A 14889-nucleotide genomic window follows, 5' to 3' on the forward strand; every position below is an offset into this window, starting at 1 on the left:
ATTTTCACCAATATTATAATTATAGTTATAACTATAATAAAAAGTTCACTCAGTCACACTATAAATAAATGTGAAAGGTTCATATATTGGACTTAATTACGTCTACATTGCACTTTACGACCAAAGGTTTCTCGGTGGGTTGTTTAGGAAACGGAAATTCAAAGTAAAAGGTCAATGGTCTTCTTGTTGATCTTTCCTCTTTTTTTTTCTCAATCTTTTCTTCACCTGATCTTTGAACCGACCATGCTTCTTTATTAAGTTGTTAATAAATTATTGTGTGAAAGTTTGACTCGTTTATGATCACAAATCTTATACCTGTTGACCAACTTGGTATGCCAGATATGGCTATCAATCAATCGAATTAATTCGAAATTTTATTATAGTAATTAATAATTCATTCAACTTGATTTTGGAATTAAATGCTAGATTTAAGTTAAAAGTTTAGTTTATTATATATCTCAATTTTAGTTATACTCGTTTAGTCTGTGAATTATAAAAAAGTGTATACATAACTAAAGTAATTGAAATATTTAATAAACTCAACTTTTCATTTGGAATTCTCACATGATATATGTATTAAAACTTTATCAATTCAAAAAAATTATACTTGATATACTTTGTATAAATATATCATCTCTACTTGTTTTATTAAATATATATATATATTTAATAAACTCAATTTTGAACTTAAATCTAACATTTAATTCCAAAACCAAGTTCAATTAAATTTAGTTATGTATAAAAAGTGTATTAATTCAAAAAATTTCTGATTGTAAGAAATAAAAATTATAAATAGAGTTTACACAAATCTTTAGAAGTTTCTAAAAATTACACACGTTTCCTTTTCCTTTTGACACATAATAATTACACCCTTATGTTATTAACTATGTTTGAGTATTCTAATATAATAAAGTAATATAAAAGAAAATTGATTTGTGCTTTTTTGTTATTCCTTTCTTACCCCCTTGTCTTTTAATAATGTGTTTCTCTGCTTTGAATCAGATTAGGAAGGGGTTAAACCAATGGGTTAGGATTCTCAAAATGGGGGGAAATTCACAATGTTCATTGAAAGTTGAAGAAGACGACTTCTTTGGTTACAAGGGCCTTTGAGCGATTATATAAACACAAACGGCTTCTTCAGTCTATGCATGCATGGGCCAAGCCCATAACACACCCTGTGGATTATGAAAGTTTAGGATCATTTTTTGTTCAGAATAAGCTTGTTCTTAATTCTTAATTATATATTGTGCACCTTTTTTTTTTTGAGAATAAACTTGTTCTTAGAATATTTAGTGTTTGACTTTTTGTAGAATAAGTTTGTTCTTAATACATGTGCAAATTGATGGGATTTATTTGTAAGAACCATGATATTATATTAATGAATTTCCTATTTCATTGAATGTTGGTCAATATTCTTTTCTTATATTACTTTTACAATGTTGTTCAAGGTATCGTCATGGAAATGGCTCACAAACAAATAGAACTTTTCTTTTTGAATTATATGTTGGTGGAATGATCCTATGACATGATTGCAGCAAGTTGAATATAACTTAGTGGTATCACTAAAGATAATAAGTTGTTTGCATATGTTACAATTATTGATTATGACTTCATGGTATTATAGTTGGCAAAATTATCTAATGTTGGATTGATGCACTTATTTTTTATATTGGATAGGTATTCGATCAGGGCAATCAAATACCTATCTTGTCCTAGATAAAGACAAGACAATCATGTTTACGGATAATCACGAAATTAGATCATCTAATCTGGGTTAAGAGATGAATAACTTAAATGGTAATCAACACACGCAGGCCTAAGGTCCAATAAGGTTTGTATAAATAAAGTAAGACCTCTAGATAAAAATTATTATTCATTGAATACATATTTATTACCCTAGTTATTGCTCACAACTCAAAGCTTACTTGAGTGTCGAAGTACCTATTAAAGGTACTCCTTCTTTGGATACCACTACTCAGACAAACACGAGAGGCAAGACAAGACCGAGGATCCCTCGACAAAAGGGATAGTGTTTGGCCATTATTTGGCTGGATCATCTTTTTTTATGGTTATTGAGATGTCCTTCCGAATGTTGGACAAAACAAAGCAAAGAACGAAAAAAAAAAGAATACATACTCGTAAACCAACACCAAAATAAAACATAAAGGAAAAAAACTCATGAATAGAAAAACACAAATACCAAAACCCAACAACAAGACGCATGAAAAGTGTGTCAAATAAAGCGAAACCCACTACAAGCTAGAAGTGGGTTACACGATCTCTTTCATCACACACGAGCCTCCTAGGTAGGGGTGTCAAACCGAGTCAGACCCGTTCTCCAAAAAAGTTGAACTAGATTGGAATTTGAGACTCATAAACCATTTAGGCTTGGCCCGTTTAGCCCGCAAGCCCAATGGGCTAGAGAAGGGTCAAGGCGGGCCAGCCTGCGGGCTAGTGCTTTTTTTTAAAAAAAATAGATTATGGACTCTGAAATGACCCAAATGCACTCTCGCAGTCCAAATGGCCCAAACGCATGCAAGCCAGACCAGACCCTCCGGCCTCTTGAGTTGAATCTCATTTCTCATTCTCTTGAATCTCTTATTGCATTTTACAACACATATGGATGTACTTGATTGGTGGAAAACTAATAGTCCAAGATTTCCACATCTTTCTATTATGGCTTGTGACTTGCTGAGCATACCATTTACAACTGTTGCATTTGAATCTGCATTTAGCATTGGATCTCGCATTCTCAACAAGTATAGAAATCGCCTCTCATCCGATTGTGTGGAAGCAATTATTTGTACTCGCAATTGGAAGCATGGCTTCAATGAGGGTAAAGAACTTCATTATTTATTTTATATTATTTTGGTAATTATTTGTCACTTCTCACTTTTTTTTACTTTTTTTTTCTTTTTTATAGATGATGATGATTTGTTTGATGAAGATTCAATTGTGAAGACAACTTCTTCCAAGGGTTCATCCAATGTTGTTGATGTGGATTAGAGGCACACTAGGTGACAAGGTCATCTAGATTTAGATATTGAAGTTTGTGATAGGTTTTATTCTTTTATTGCTTACTACTAGTATATTATTATTTTTAGTTATAAAAAATTATAAAGAGACATGAGTTAGATTCAAAATTGATGTTACCAACAACGATAAAGGACAATGTTAAATTGATGTTACCAACAATGATAAAGGACAATACAAAATTTGGAAAAAAAAAATTAAATTGGCGGGCTGGCGAGTGGCCTGCGAGCTAGCTTGAAACGGGCCAGGCTAGGAAAGATAGCCCGTTTTGCTTAGCGGGGCGAGCTAGGCTGGCCTGTTATGGCAGGCCAAAAGCGGACTGGGCCAAAACGGGTCGGACCGACCCTTATTGACAACCCTATTCCAGGGAAACGAGCATGATTTTCTCCTATTGTTTTTTGAAGCGTTCAAATGTTTTAAGGTTGAAGGAAAAAGGTATTTTGGGAATCAAAATTCATTAAAAGGTCATGGACATGCACATTTTTCCCTTTTGTTAAAATGTTAAAAGTTAACGGACTTAATGGGTCAGGGGAGGCATGTGTAACTGTTGCTCAACAATTAAGGGAGTTTTTTAGGTGTTAAAACTGGAAGGGATACATGTGTAATTTTTACAAATCTCAGGAAAAGTTTGTGTGATTCACTCTTATAAATATTGTTTGTTAGATCATATCTAAATTATCAAAATTAAAAAAAAAATATATACATATATTTTTAAGTGATCATGTAACTACTAGCTAACTTGTTGTATGGTCAGTTTATTTTCACTAAAAACCGAATGAAAGAAAAATGAAGGATGAAATATTTTGTGGCCCAAATTTATAGTTTTTTGTATGTTTTAATCTTAATCATTCAATAAAAGATCTAAATAAGTCATCTTGCTTGACACACACACACACACACACACACACACATATATATATATATATATATATATATATATATATATATATAAAGAGAAAGAGAGAGAGATTTTGTGCGCATCCAATATCATATACATAAATATTTATATTTTTATGAGAAAAATGATTTTACACTATTAATGTAAAAAGTTTTACACAATTATCCAATCACAATCCACCATGTATTGTAAGTTTGTTGACTTTTAAAGTAATTCAAGTAATGATTTTGATGTGTTCACACACTTGTACTCATACACTATTCAATAAAACAAGTGTTTTGGTGGTCAGATATGTGTGTCCTTCATGTTTTATATTTTCATACATATATATGCTATGATTTTATGAATGCTTTAATTAATACATTTTTCTAAGGTAATGAACTCAAGGAGAGTCTCATTCATCCTCACATAATTCGCTCATTCATTCTGATAACATAATTGCTCTAATTATGAAATATATGCTTTGATTATGTTTTTAGAAGATATCTTTACACTTTGAAAATTAACAAGTTTGTTGATTTTCAAAGGTATATTCCTCAAATACACAAATCAAAAGTACATGGTGCACAACGGTACATCCTAAACTATTATGGTACTTTGATCCTAAAATCCTTATCTTATCATTTGAATATCAAAATTTATACGGTTTGTCATAATAAAAAATGGGGAGATTGTTGAGTCTAACCGCGTCCAAGTGACATTGAACTTTACCAAACAATTATATCCCTAAGATTTTGATATTAACAAAGTATAAATTTTATGTATTAACCTTTCATGCTTAATATACATATCATTTTATCTCTATGAAATATAAGCAGAAAAGCATGAATAGAAAGGTTTTGGATGATAGGCAAAGTATCAGTAACTGAATGATACTGCTTCTGTGTCCAGTCCTAAGAAGACGAGTGCTTTCACACTTGACTCGCTATACAAAAGCATGGAGTAGTTACATGATCCTCAAGAACTGAAAGCAATCACAAGAAAGTAACGTCTATAGGCTCAATAAGAAACTCGTGCCATAGCACAAAAAAAAGAAAGATTTAAATTGTCTTATCTTGATATTCTTAATTCATTTTGTCTTATATTGTTAACGTTTCTTTCAATTTGTATGCTAAAGTTAGCTCTAAGCACTAGGCAACACTAACAAATTGTATTTCTCTGAAGATATGTTGCAAAAAGCGTTTGTGGTCCCCATTCTCTTTGCACAATAGCGACTTCATGTCAAGCGCTAAAGCTATTAGACAACGACTAACTGGGATCTTTCAACAGATCAAAACTCTAAACTCTATATAAAGCTTGAAGATGTTCATGTTAAATGAGTCAAATCATAAGAGAATATTCTGAGACAAAACAAACAAGTACTGTAACATTGTTGGTCCATTGGACGAAAGAAACTTTAGCGAATTGATTGAATCTTAGCTCTGCTAAGTTAGTGAGTTTCATTATATTCGAGCTTACTATGTAAACACTCTTTAAGTGATTAGAATCCATTTTCTATCAAACATATATTGTTTGTGAAAGCCAAGAGTGACTTAGTGACAAAGAATACTTGAGTCTTAATCTCAAGGAAGATTAAGCCTAGTACCAGGAGTGACCTAGAGAGTACTCATTGTAGCCAAAAGTGACATAGAGAATAATTGATTGTAATAAAAGATTTGATTAGTGGAACCTTTTAAGGTTTGAAGGAGAATTTGACGTAGCCCAAGAGTTGGGATGAACTAGTATAAAATCTTTGTATTTTCAGTACTACTTCTATATAACATGTTATTTTCTTTAAGTCACTTCTACACTATCTTATCCAAGTTTTGTGAACAGGTTTTCTAAGCAAAGTAATTTAGAACCCCTTGGATGAAATCCTTTGTCCATTGATATCTGCTTGAGAAAAGTTTTTATTAGTTTTTGAAAGACTAGTTTTATCCTTCACACTATTCAATCCCCCCTTCTAATGTGCTTCAGGTACTTCAACCAAATCAAGTTACAAATAATAATAAATAGATAGTAATTGGAGATAATCAATAAAAAAATTGTTAAGCTAGTTGTCAGTTAAAAGTGCGGTTTAAAAAAAAACTCTTAATTTTTTTTTGTTTATGAATAATTCCTAAAAATATTATAGTTATAATTCAATATAAAGATTAGAATTATAATATAGGAAAAATAATGTCGTTAGTTTGAGCGGAGTTGAGACTCAATCCCCTCTTTAAGTAAGGTCTCAATTTGAGCCTCTGATGTAGGAAAAAAGTGGTTGGAAAAAAAGACACCATTACATCTAGTTAACTAGGTTTTTTGACATTAATGTCATGTAACACAAAAAATAAAATAGAATGTTATTATCTTGATTTATTTTTATTCATTATTCATAAAGAAAATCATTTTTTTTCGATAATAAATTCATTCATTCATAAAATGCACAAGGTGTGCTCGTAAAAGATACAAAGAAATGTGTCCAACTGAGATTCTACTACCTATATCCATATGTATGCTAACCAAAGTAAGCCCTCCAAAGCACCAACATTTCATTATACTCTATTACTATATCCATTAATACCCTTGGCAAAAGAATTTGGATCTTAATTTATATGCTCATGATGCACATAGGAGAAGATACAAAACTTTTGGACAAGAAAAACAAAACACCATTACCAAAAAGTTCAACGAGTCAGAAATTCCACTCGTGCAATAGACACGATCAAATCCATCATCCACTACTTATACGAGACAAAATTCTTTTTCATATGATTTTAGCCACGACCAGATGAAGAACATAATTTGTTGTCACAAAACCTATAGATGAAGCACTTTATCCTCAAATATTATGGCATTTCTTTGCTATCAGATTTTCCATATAATAGCACTTCAACCAATTTGCCACCAAAATCTGTTGGCCCTACCTTGTAGCACATGGACATTTTTTCAGTATTGCTCCTTCACAAATGAAGGGAGTGCATAGACAATACCAATCATGTTGTACCATATCTTCCAAATTAGATGTGAAACTTTGCATGAGAAAAAATAAATGAGAAACATATTTATTTACCTCTCAACATAGAGGATATGATAAGTCATTTTCTAGCACTTATATATTTCTTCTGTTGAGATTTACCTTAGTAAGGAGTCTATTATGAAAAACCCTCAAAAGGAAGAAAGCCACCTTCGGTGGGATTTTGATGTCCCACAAACTTTTGAAGATATCCTTCTCCTGGCCTCCAACACACGTCTTGTATGAAAATCTTGAAGAAAATTGACCACATCTCCCTTCATTGAACTTCAAAACTCTTTAAGGAACTTGAAATTATAACTAGAAAAAAATGTTCACGGGGAGTACTTATTGACACACTTTGCCTATGGTGTTTGAAAGAAGAGGAAACAATAACCCATGCTCTCCTGGTGTGTGAGAATGTTCAAAGAATTTGGTTTATGTCCAATATAGGAATTTGCACAAACTCTACCATTGTAAATGTGGCAACTTGGATTGGTGATGTGCTATCACAAAGGGACTAGGAATTCACAATAAGAGTTTTTGAATTAATGGGCAATTTGGAAACGAAGGAATACTTAGGTTTTCTCACATAGAGAATTGAACCTAAGACATATAATGAATTGCATGAACTCAATGGGTATGAACAGAGTGATTCAAAATTCTCGAGTTTCCCAAAAACATAACAACTTATGGAAGACGCCGATTGATGGAATGATAAAGGTTAATTTTGATGCCTCTGTAAAGAAAGCTTATGGATCAAGATTTGAAGTTGTGTTTCACAATCAAAATGGAAAACATTTGTCATTAACTACTCTCTTTATTACTACTTGATTCAAACCTTTTTTGGCATAACTATGGTCTTCATGTGGGCTATAAAGATGCCAACAAGTATATGCTTTTCTAACACTATTTTTGAAACAACCCTTTTTTTTTTAACACAAAGAGAAGAGATAATTTAATGGAAGACAAACTAGTTAGATTAACTTTTGAACTTCATTAAATGTATTGGGGTTAAGGAGACTCCATCAAATTATGACTGATTTTGAGTCTGATGTAGTTATCTTAAATTTTCCTATTAATAAATAAAAGACAACGTTTACCTCAAAAAAGAAAAAAAAGAAAAAAAATGATCTATAGTTATTTGTTATTTTAAAATTTTAACATAAAAATAATTAACAATTTTCAATTATATTCTTATAATAAAAAAACAATAGTAATTTATAAAATATCAAATAGTAATAAACAAGAGAGATAAACCCCGAGCGGGATTCTATAACACAGTGGTGCCGTGACGAACTGCGAGCTCAATGGAGGCGGAATGGTGAGCCCGAACGTGGCGGCGCCGGTGAGGTTCCCTTCGCGCTTTGATCTAAGTTATACTAACGCTCTCTCGTTTACACCCAAAAGGGCCCCGACAATGGCTTCAGGGGAGCAAAAAGCACCACCCCAAACCCAAAGGTTGCAAATTTATCCCAATACAAATTCTGGGGTCTCACCTTTCTGGAGAGGTATCTAACTGGAGGGGTCTCTATCCTATTTGAAATTCCACCCCAAATGAAAAAAGAAGTTTAATTTTTGTTGGTTTTTGTTTGCAGAGAAGTATGAAAGAGAAGCCAAGAGGTATTGGGATGTTTTCTACAAGCTCCACAAGGACAGAGTTAGTTTTTTCATTAGTATTTATTGTGTTTTTGGTCTCTGTCAATACAAATTTTGTTGCTCACTTGTGTATTCAATCAATACTATTTGTGATTGTGGTGCCTCTCTTTTGAAAAAGGCAAAAATTGTGTATTATTATTAATAAAAACTGGTCATTAACACTAGGAGTGTAAATAACCAGAAACAGGTTACAACCAGTGGATCCAATAATAGTGGATAGAGTTTACATTTCAAAGCATCCCACACAAACTTCCCATGCATGTTGTGTGTTTGTTTTTCCATTGAACACTAACCAAACAGAAGTTGTTGCTTCTCACAAAACGGTGCTTTAGAACGTGTGTCCATGGAATGAAACGGTAAACCAAATGTTGCCTCCAAATTTTCCACACAGCAGCAAACCAGAAGACAACCTGCCAGATTTTTGCCTTTTGATATGTCACTTACCTAGTTTTTAAGTTTCTCTCTCTCTCTCTCTCTTCTTTTATTTTAATGATCTTCTAGGCATTTGTTATGTGTAATTTGACTTTAGTGATAATACCTTCAGTTTTTTAAAGATCGGCACTACTTGGATAAGGAATGGGGCGAATACTTTTCTGTGAGTGAAAAGAATTAATATCTTTATTTTATATTTGATTTGATTTGATTTGTGTTCTTTCAATGTGTTGTAATGGTTTAAGTGATTTTCAATTTTCAGGGGGGAGGAAGAAAAGTGTTTTTGGAGGTATATATTCCTGGATCAAACTCTTTCTGCTTCTATGGTTTATTAGTTTATCCTTTATTGTTTAAATGACTCTGGAATTATAATGTTGAGCATATATAATGTTGCAATTGGATTAGTGTGAAAGGAAAGGATAGTTATCCTGATTTTAAGCCATACTGTGATCGTGGAGTAGAACCTTCCAGCATTGATTTTCTTCTCTTCTATTCATCATTTGTGATATTTGCAATGTTTATTTATTGATGAAGTACTTTTTCTGTTTATGCTCCTCTCCAGGAGGTCTTTGGTCTAGTGAGTTTCTTAATAAGTGAATCTGTCTGCTAAACAGGTTGGCTGTGGAGCTGGAAATACTATCTTTCCTGTCATAGCATCAAATCCAGATGCTTTTGTTTATGCGTGTGATTTCTCACCACGAGCTATTGAGTTGGTTAAGGTTGGAAATCTCCTTCTTGTAAACTCTATGTCCAATCATCATATGCTTGTATATGTGCTTGTATAGTGACTTGACTTGGCTGTATGCTTTTTGATTCAATCTTGATATTGTTAGAATGCAAGTGAGTAAGAAGTCCTACATTGGGTAGGAATGAGCAATTTGATCCACATATAAGTGAGAAGGACTTACAAACCTAATGCCTTGAGGTTTTTGGGTTGGGTGTGGTGTCAAGTTCATTTGTGTGGTTTTCTTGTGACTCATTGATGGAGATCTCCCCAATGTTTTATTCTCTTGCATTCCCTCACAAATCTGTTAGTGTGAATATTTCTGGTAAGGTTCATGCAGAGAAATGTAAATTCGCACCAATGTCTGTAACATTGTGTAAAATAGACATTGATGAACCATCTTAATTTGTGGTCTTTAATGCCACATTATGGGTATAAATTGTGGAAACTACCTCTTTTACACAGTTTATTCATTAGTATGTAGGTGGATGGAATTTTGCAACTTTTGTCCCTTTAGAATGTTCCATTCGGTGGTCCTCTTCCACAATTCATCTAACTTTAGGCCTTATGAGCTCTAAATCTCTTGTCATAGAAGGCCACACTTTATGTTGGTTTAAAAGGAATGAATTTGTACTGCTTATCTATTCTGTTATAAAATAAAGAAGTGTAATGCTTTTTGTTTATATACATCTAGTGAGGATGAAGCTATTTTCTTAATTGCAGTCACATGAAGACTTCAAGGAATCCCATGTTAGTGCTTTTGTCTCGGATTTGACAGCTGATGATCTGTGCAATGAGATTCTTCCATCTTCAGTTGATATTGTTACAATGGTATTGAAATTCTGAATGGCAGTTTAAAACTTAAAGTTAATGTAGACCAGAGTGATTATGTGATAGCATTTGCTTTTGTTTGTTGCAAGCAATCATTTTCTTGCCTTATTTCCGATAACTTTTTTGCTCTTATTATTGAGAATTAGTCATGAAACTTGTTTATGTAGCTGACATTGTAAGCAGATATTTATGTTGTCTACAGTGTCCCCAGAAAAGATGCCTCTAGTTTTGCAAAATATTAGAAAAGTTATCAAGGTAAGAAATAATTCATTATATTTTCCAAAAACTTCGCTAGATAACTTGTTTGCATGTGATGAAAGTCATACCCTTTCTCCATTTGCAGCCAAATGGATATGTGTTGTTCTGAGACTATGCTACTGGAGACCTTGCTCAGGTGGATTATGTTGCACTTTATCTTTTTAAGTCTTCCAGAAATTGAAAAGTCTACAATTATTGTCCAATTTATTTTCTTCTGATAATTAGAACTAAATGTGTTGGAATAAATGAAATCAGTAATAAAGTTCCTTGATGATCATACAAATTTATTGATGAATTAGAACGACTGGAGAGAAAAGTTTGAAACAGAGAATGTTCATATTCGTTCCAGAAAAGACATTGTAGTCATTTGGACTAAATTTTTACAGAAAGATGATACTTATAGTGATACTAGAGATACTAATTTGAATAAAAAAGCTTTATCTTTGATGACTGGAAAAATCCAAATATAATTCTTATTGTTTTAATATTAAAGCAATTTAAATATTAATGTCTGTACCTTTAGGCTTTAGCTATGATTATACCAAGGTGGGGTGATTCTATTCCTCATCTTCCTTATTCAATGTGAAACTGTTAGACCCTTACTCCTTAACTAAAATATGGTGGATCATCAAACAAATTACCATTTCAATTTTAGCATTTCCAGTGTTGGAAAGGAAAACTGTTTGACTTTCAAGTTTTGGTTGATGGATTTCTTATTTGAGTATGTGATGATTTGTATATCTACTTTTATGCTCTATAGGAAAGGTTCTCTGGCAAGGATCAAAAGATTAGTGATAACTTTTATGTTAGAGGTGATGGCACTGTAAGTTTTCTGTTCTGCCCAATGCCCATGTTACCTTGTAACTTATCTCTCATGTGACTTTCTTCATTTTTAATGTAATACTCCTTTTGTTTCCTGTCCAGCGTGCTTACTATTTTTCAAATGAGTTCTTGAAAAATTTATTCAAAGAAAATGGTTTTGATGTTGACAAACTTCATGTATACTGCAAACAAGTTGAGAATCGCTCAAGGGAGTTGATAATGAATCGGTAATATATTTTATCACAAGCTCATTTTACTCTTTTTTATATGGTAATGGTGATAATAGTTTTATAACAGTTGTTTTATAACTTATCATATAAAATGCTTTCTTGAACTTTTTTTTTTTTTGGTGAAGGCTTTCTTGAACTTCTGTGGGTTTAGATTTTAGAGATGTGAGATTCCATTTGTTTGCCTTCATACACACACACACACACAACACACACATATTGTCTGTGATTATTCTTTTATGTTCTCCTTTGTTTGTTGGTTTCAGGCGTTGGGTCCAAGCTGTATTTCGCGTATCAGATAGTTCCAACTCTTCTTCATGCATAGAAGCTGAGGCCAATCATCTTGACAATGATAATGCCAATATGGAAATCAAGCAAAATAGTTTGAATGGTGGTTTAAATGATTCTGCAGTTGACTTGTCTGAGGGTGTGGCAGTTGACATGTTTGGAGTCTTACCTTCCAACGAATATGAGGTAAGGTTCTCACCTTTGCTCAGTCATTGCTGGTTCTCTTAAGTTCTTACAAAAAAAATTAATCAGATTCCATGCAATCATTTTTTACTTAGTATCTGAACATATCCCACCTGAGCTAGCTTCTTTTCAGATGTTCTACAAATTTTGAATCTCTGCTGGCAATTGTGAAGGCTATTTTTGTACAACTTTTTTTTCCAAATAAGAAGATTAAGGGTGTGTTTGATTTCTATTTAAAAAAAAAAACTTGTTTGATGGGTCTATTTGAAAATTGTTTCATGGTGAGTAACAAATATCTCTATTTGTTTGAAATGGTAGTGAGAGCAACTCCCACCTACTGCTTCTCTTGTTCTCTACACACTTGTTGTTCGACCATTGACAACAGCTTGTCGATGAGCTCAGCAACTACATCAGACCTGAAATTGGGTCCAACAAGACCTGTCAGACACTCTGAAGCAGATGGCAATAATAATGCTGACAAACCAGACGGTGACAGTGCCCAATCTGACAGCGAGGGTCCAAGCAATGGGTGGATGATGAGGGTCTCAAACAACGTGGACAACCAGGTGGTCCTGGCAGAGGACACTATGTACTACCCCACTGCTGAAGAGGTGCACAGCAAAGACGAACCCCTTGAACATCCATCATTAAGCTGGTGACGGGCATAAAGTTCTAGGTCCTCATGAAGGAGTCTTCCACATTCCATCTGTGTCCTCTCAGTTCCTCCTTGGCCTCACGTCAAACCACTCCAGGTTGAAGCTCAGGGACTCCTGGAAAGCACCAGACAAGGAAGAAAAGTAAAGAAGAGAATTAGAAACATCTCTCAACCATTTCTATGTTTTGGTTTTTAAAACACTTGTTTTGGAAACAATTTTCAAAACTTAAATTGAGAATAGACCATCAAACAATTTATTTATTTTAATTGAAAAATTGTTTAAAAAATATTTTTTAAAACCAAAAACCTAATTTGATCAATTTGGAGCATTTATGTCATTAACAAAAGCTTTATTGCCTCTATTTTTGGCTTATTTTCTTACAATTGATTTTCTTATATGCACATGTATGTTTTCACTTCTCATCACTTTAGTTTTTCCTGTTAGATTATTGAGATCAACCTTAGAAGCTGGAATTTCAAGATTAGTTTACTTTCAAAAGAGTACCAGCATACCTGCAAGTCAACAGGTTTGATGCTGTGGGAATCAGCTCGGTTGATGGCTTCTGTCCTTGCAGAAAATCCCAACATTGTTGCTGGAAAAAGGGTCTTGGAGTTGGGGTGCGGCAGTGGGGGAATCTGCTCCATGATTGCTGTTAGAGATGCTGATCTAGTAGTTGCAACTGATGGAGATGGCTTTGCACTTGATCTCCTGACCAAAAATGTTGCATCCAACATTGAGCCATCATTACTGACTAAACTCACCACAAAAAAACTGGAGTGGGGAAACAAGGAACACATTGAATGCATAAAGGAAGTAGTGAGCAATAGAGGGTTTGATGTCATCATTGGCACAGACGTGACATATATTCCTGATGCTATATTGCCATTGTTTGCAACTGCTAAAGAACTGATTGCTCCCAGAGGAAGCAAGGAAGATGATAATGTCCCCAGACTTATTCTTTGCCACATCTTTCGCCGAGTAGATGAACCAACCTTACTTTCGGCCGCAGTGCATTTCGGGTTTAGATTAGTAGACAAGTGGCCTGCTGGTACTTCAAGTAATTTGTCTCAAAGCATTATTGACAATTGGTTTGTTGACAATGATTTAAAGGATGATCTTCCTAGTACAGCATTAAACATCTTGCTCTTCTGCAAGGAGTGATATTGAGTTTATTATTCTAGCTTGATTTCAAGTTGGTTTCTTGATTCTTCTCTTCATTACAATTAAAAGTGGGAAGTAGAATGTAATTTCCTTGTTGATTCATTTTAAGTACTTGAAAATCCGTTTGGGCTCATATTTTTGTAAGTTTTGATGGAGAGAGTTCTATTTTATTTTTATTTTTTTTATAAATTTTATTGCTTTGCTCCCCCACTTGGGGGCCTTAGAGATGGACACATGGTAGTTATGCACCCTGGCATCATTTGCTTGGAAATGCAAAAGGACCACTTTCTGTGTTTTTGTTTAGTAATTATGATTGTCAATTACTGTTTTTATGCTAGATCTTAGTCTTTTAGCTGAATCATTAACAAAATTGGCGGCAACAAACATAAGAAAATTCTAAGTTTGAGCTTCTTTGGTTCTACATGGTAATATAGTCATCACAAGCTACTTTAGACTAGTAAAGAATTCATTACACAAGCTCATATAAAGCACAAACTTTAATTTGTTTTCTTTCAATTTTCACTTTGGATTAATCTAAATTCTCTAATGGTGTAAATTTTTGTACATTGTCATTTAATTATAGATTATGAATGATAAAATTGTTGAATTTTGTAGTCATTATTTTAAAAGGAGTTATCAATTTTTTTTGGAAGGCAAGTTGTTTTCAATTGATAGACTTTTAAATGTTACTGTTCTTTAACTTCTAGTATAACATTAGTTTAGGCAGGAGTATTGCTACGAGT

At 33.2% G+C, this 14889-nt stretch overlaps 1 pseudogene across 1 annotated transcript; it reads left to right on the plus strand.

Annotated features, from left to right (window-relative positions):
* The first annotated feature begins 8158 nt into the window (after positions 1-8158).
* On the plus strand, positions 8159-14335 carry LOC100803557 (uncharacterized; annotated as a pseudogene). Its single transcript, XR_419245.4, has 12 exons — positions 8159-8416; positions 8504-8565; positions 9109-9159; positions 9259-9285; positions 9611-9715; positions 10444-10551; positions 10735-10806; positions 10895-10945; positions 11570-11632; positions 11734-11858; positions 12125-12332; positions 13430-14335. The product of XR_419245.4 is annotated as an uncharacterized protein (transcript).
* Positions 14336-14889: the final 554 nt, after the last annotated feature.

Source organism: Glycine max, chromosome 17, assembly GCF_000004515.6.
Source record: "Glycine max cultivar Williams 82 chromosome 17, Glycine_max_v4.0, whole genome shotgun sequence".
NCBI classification, from domain to species: domain Eukaryota; kingdom Viridiplantae; phylum Streptophyta; class Magnoliopsida; order Fabales; family Fabaceae; genus Glycine; species Glycine max.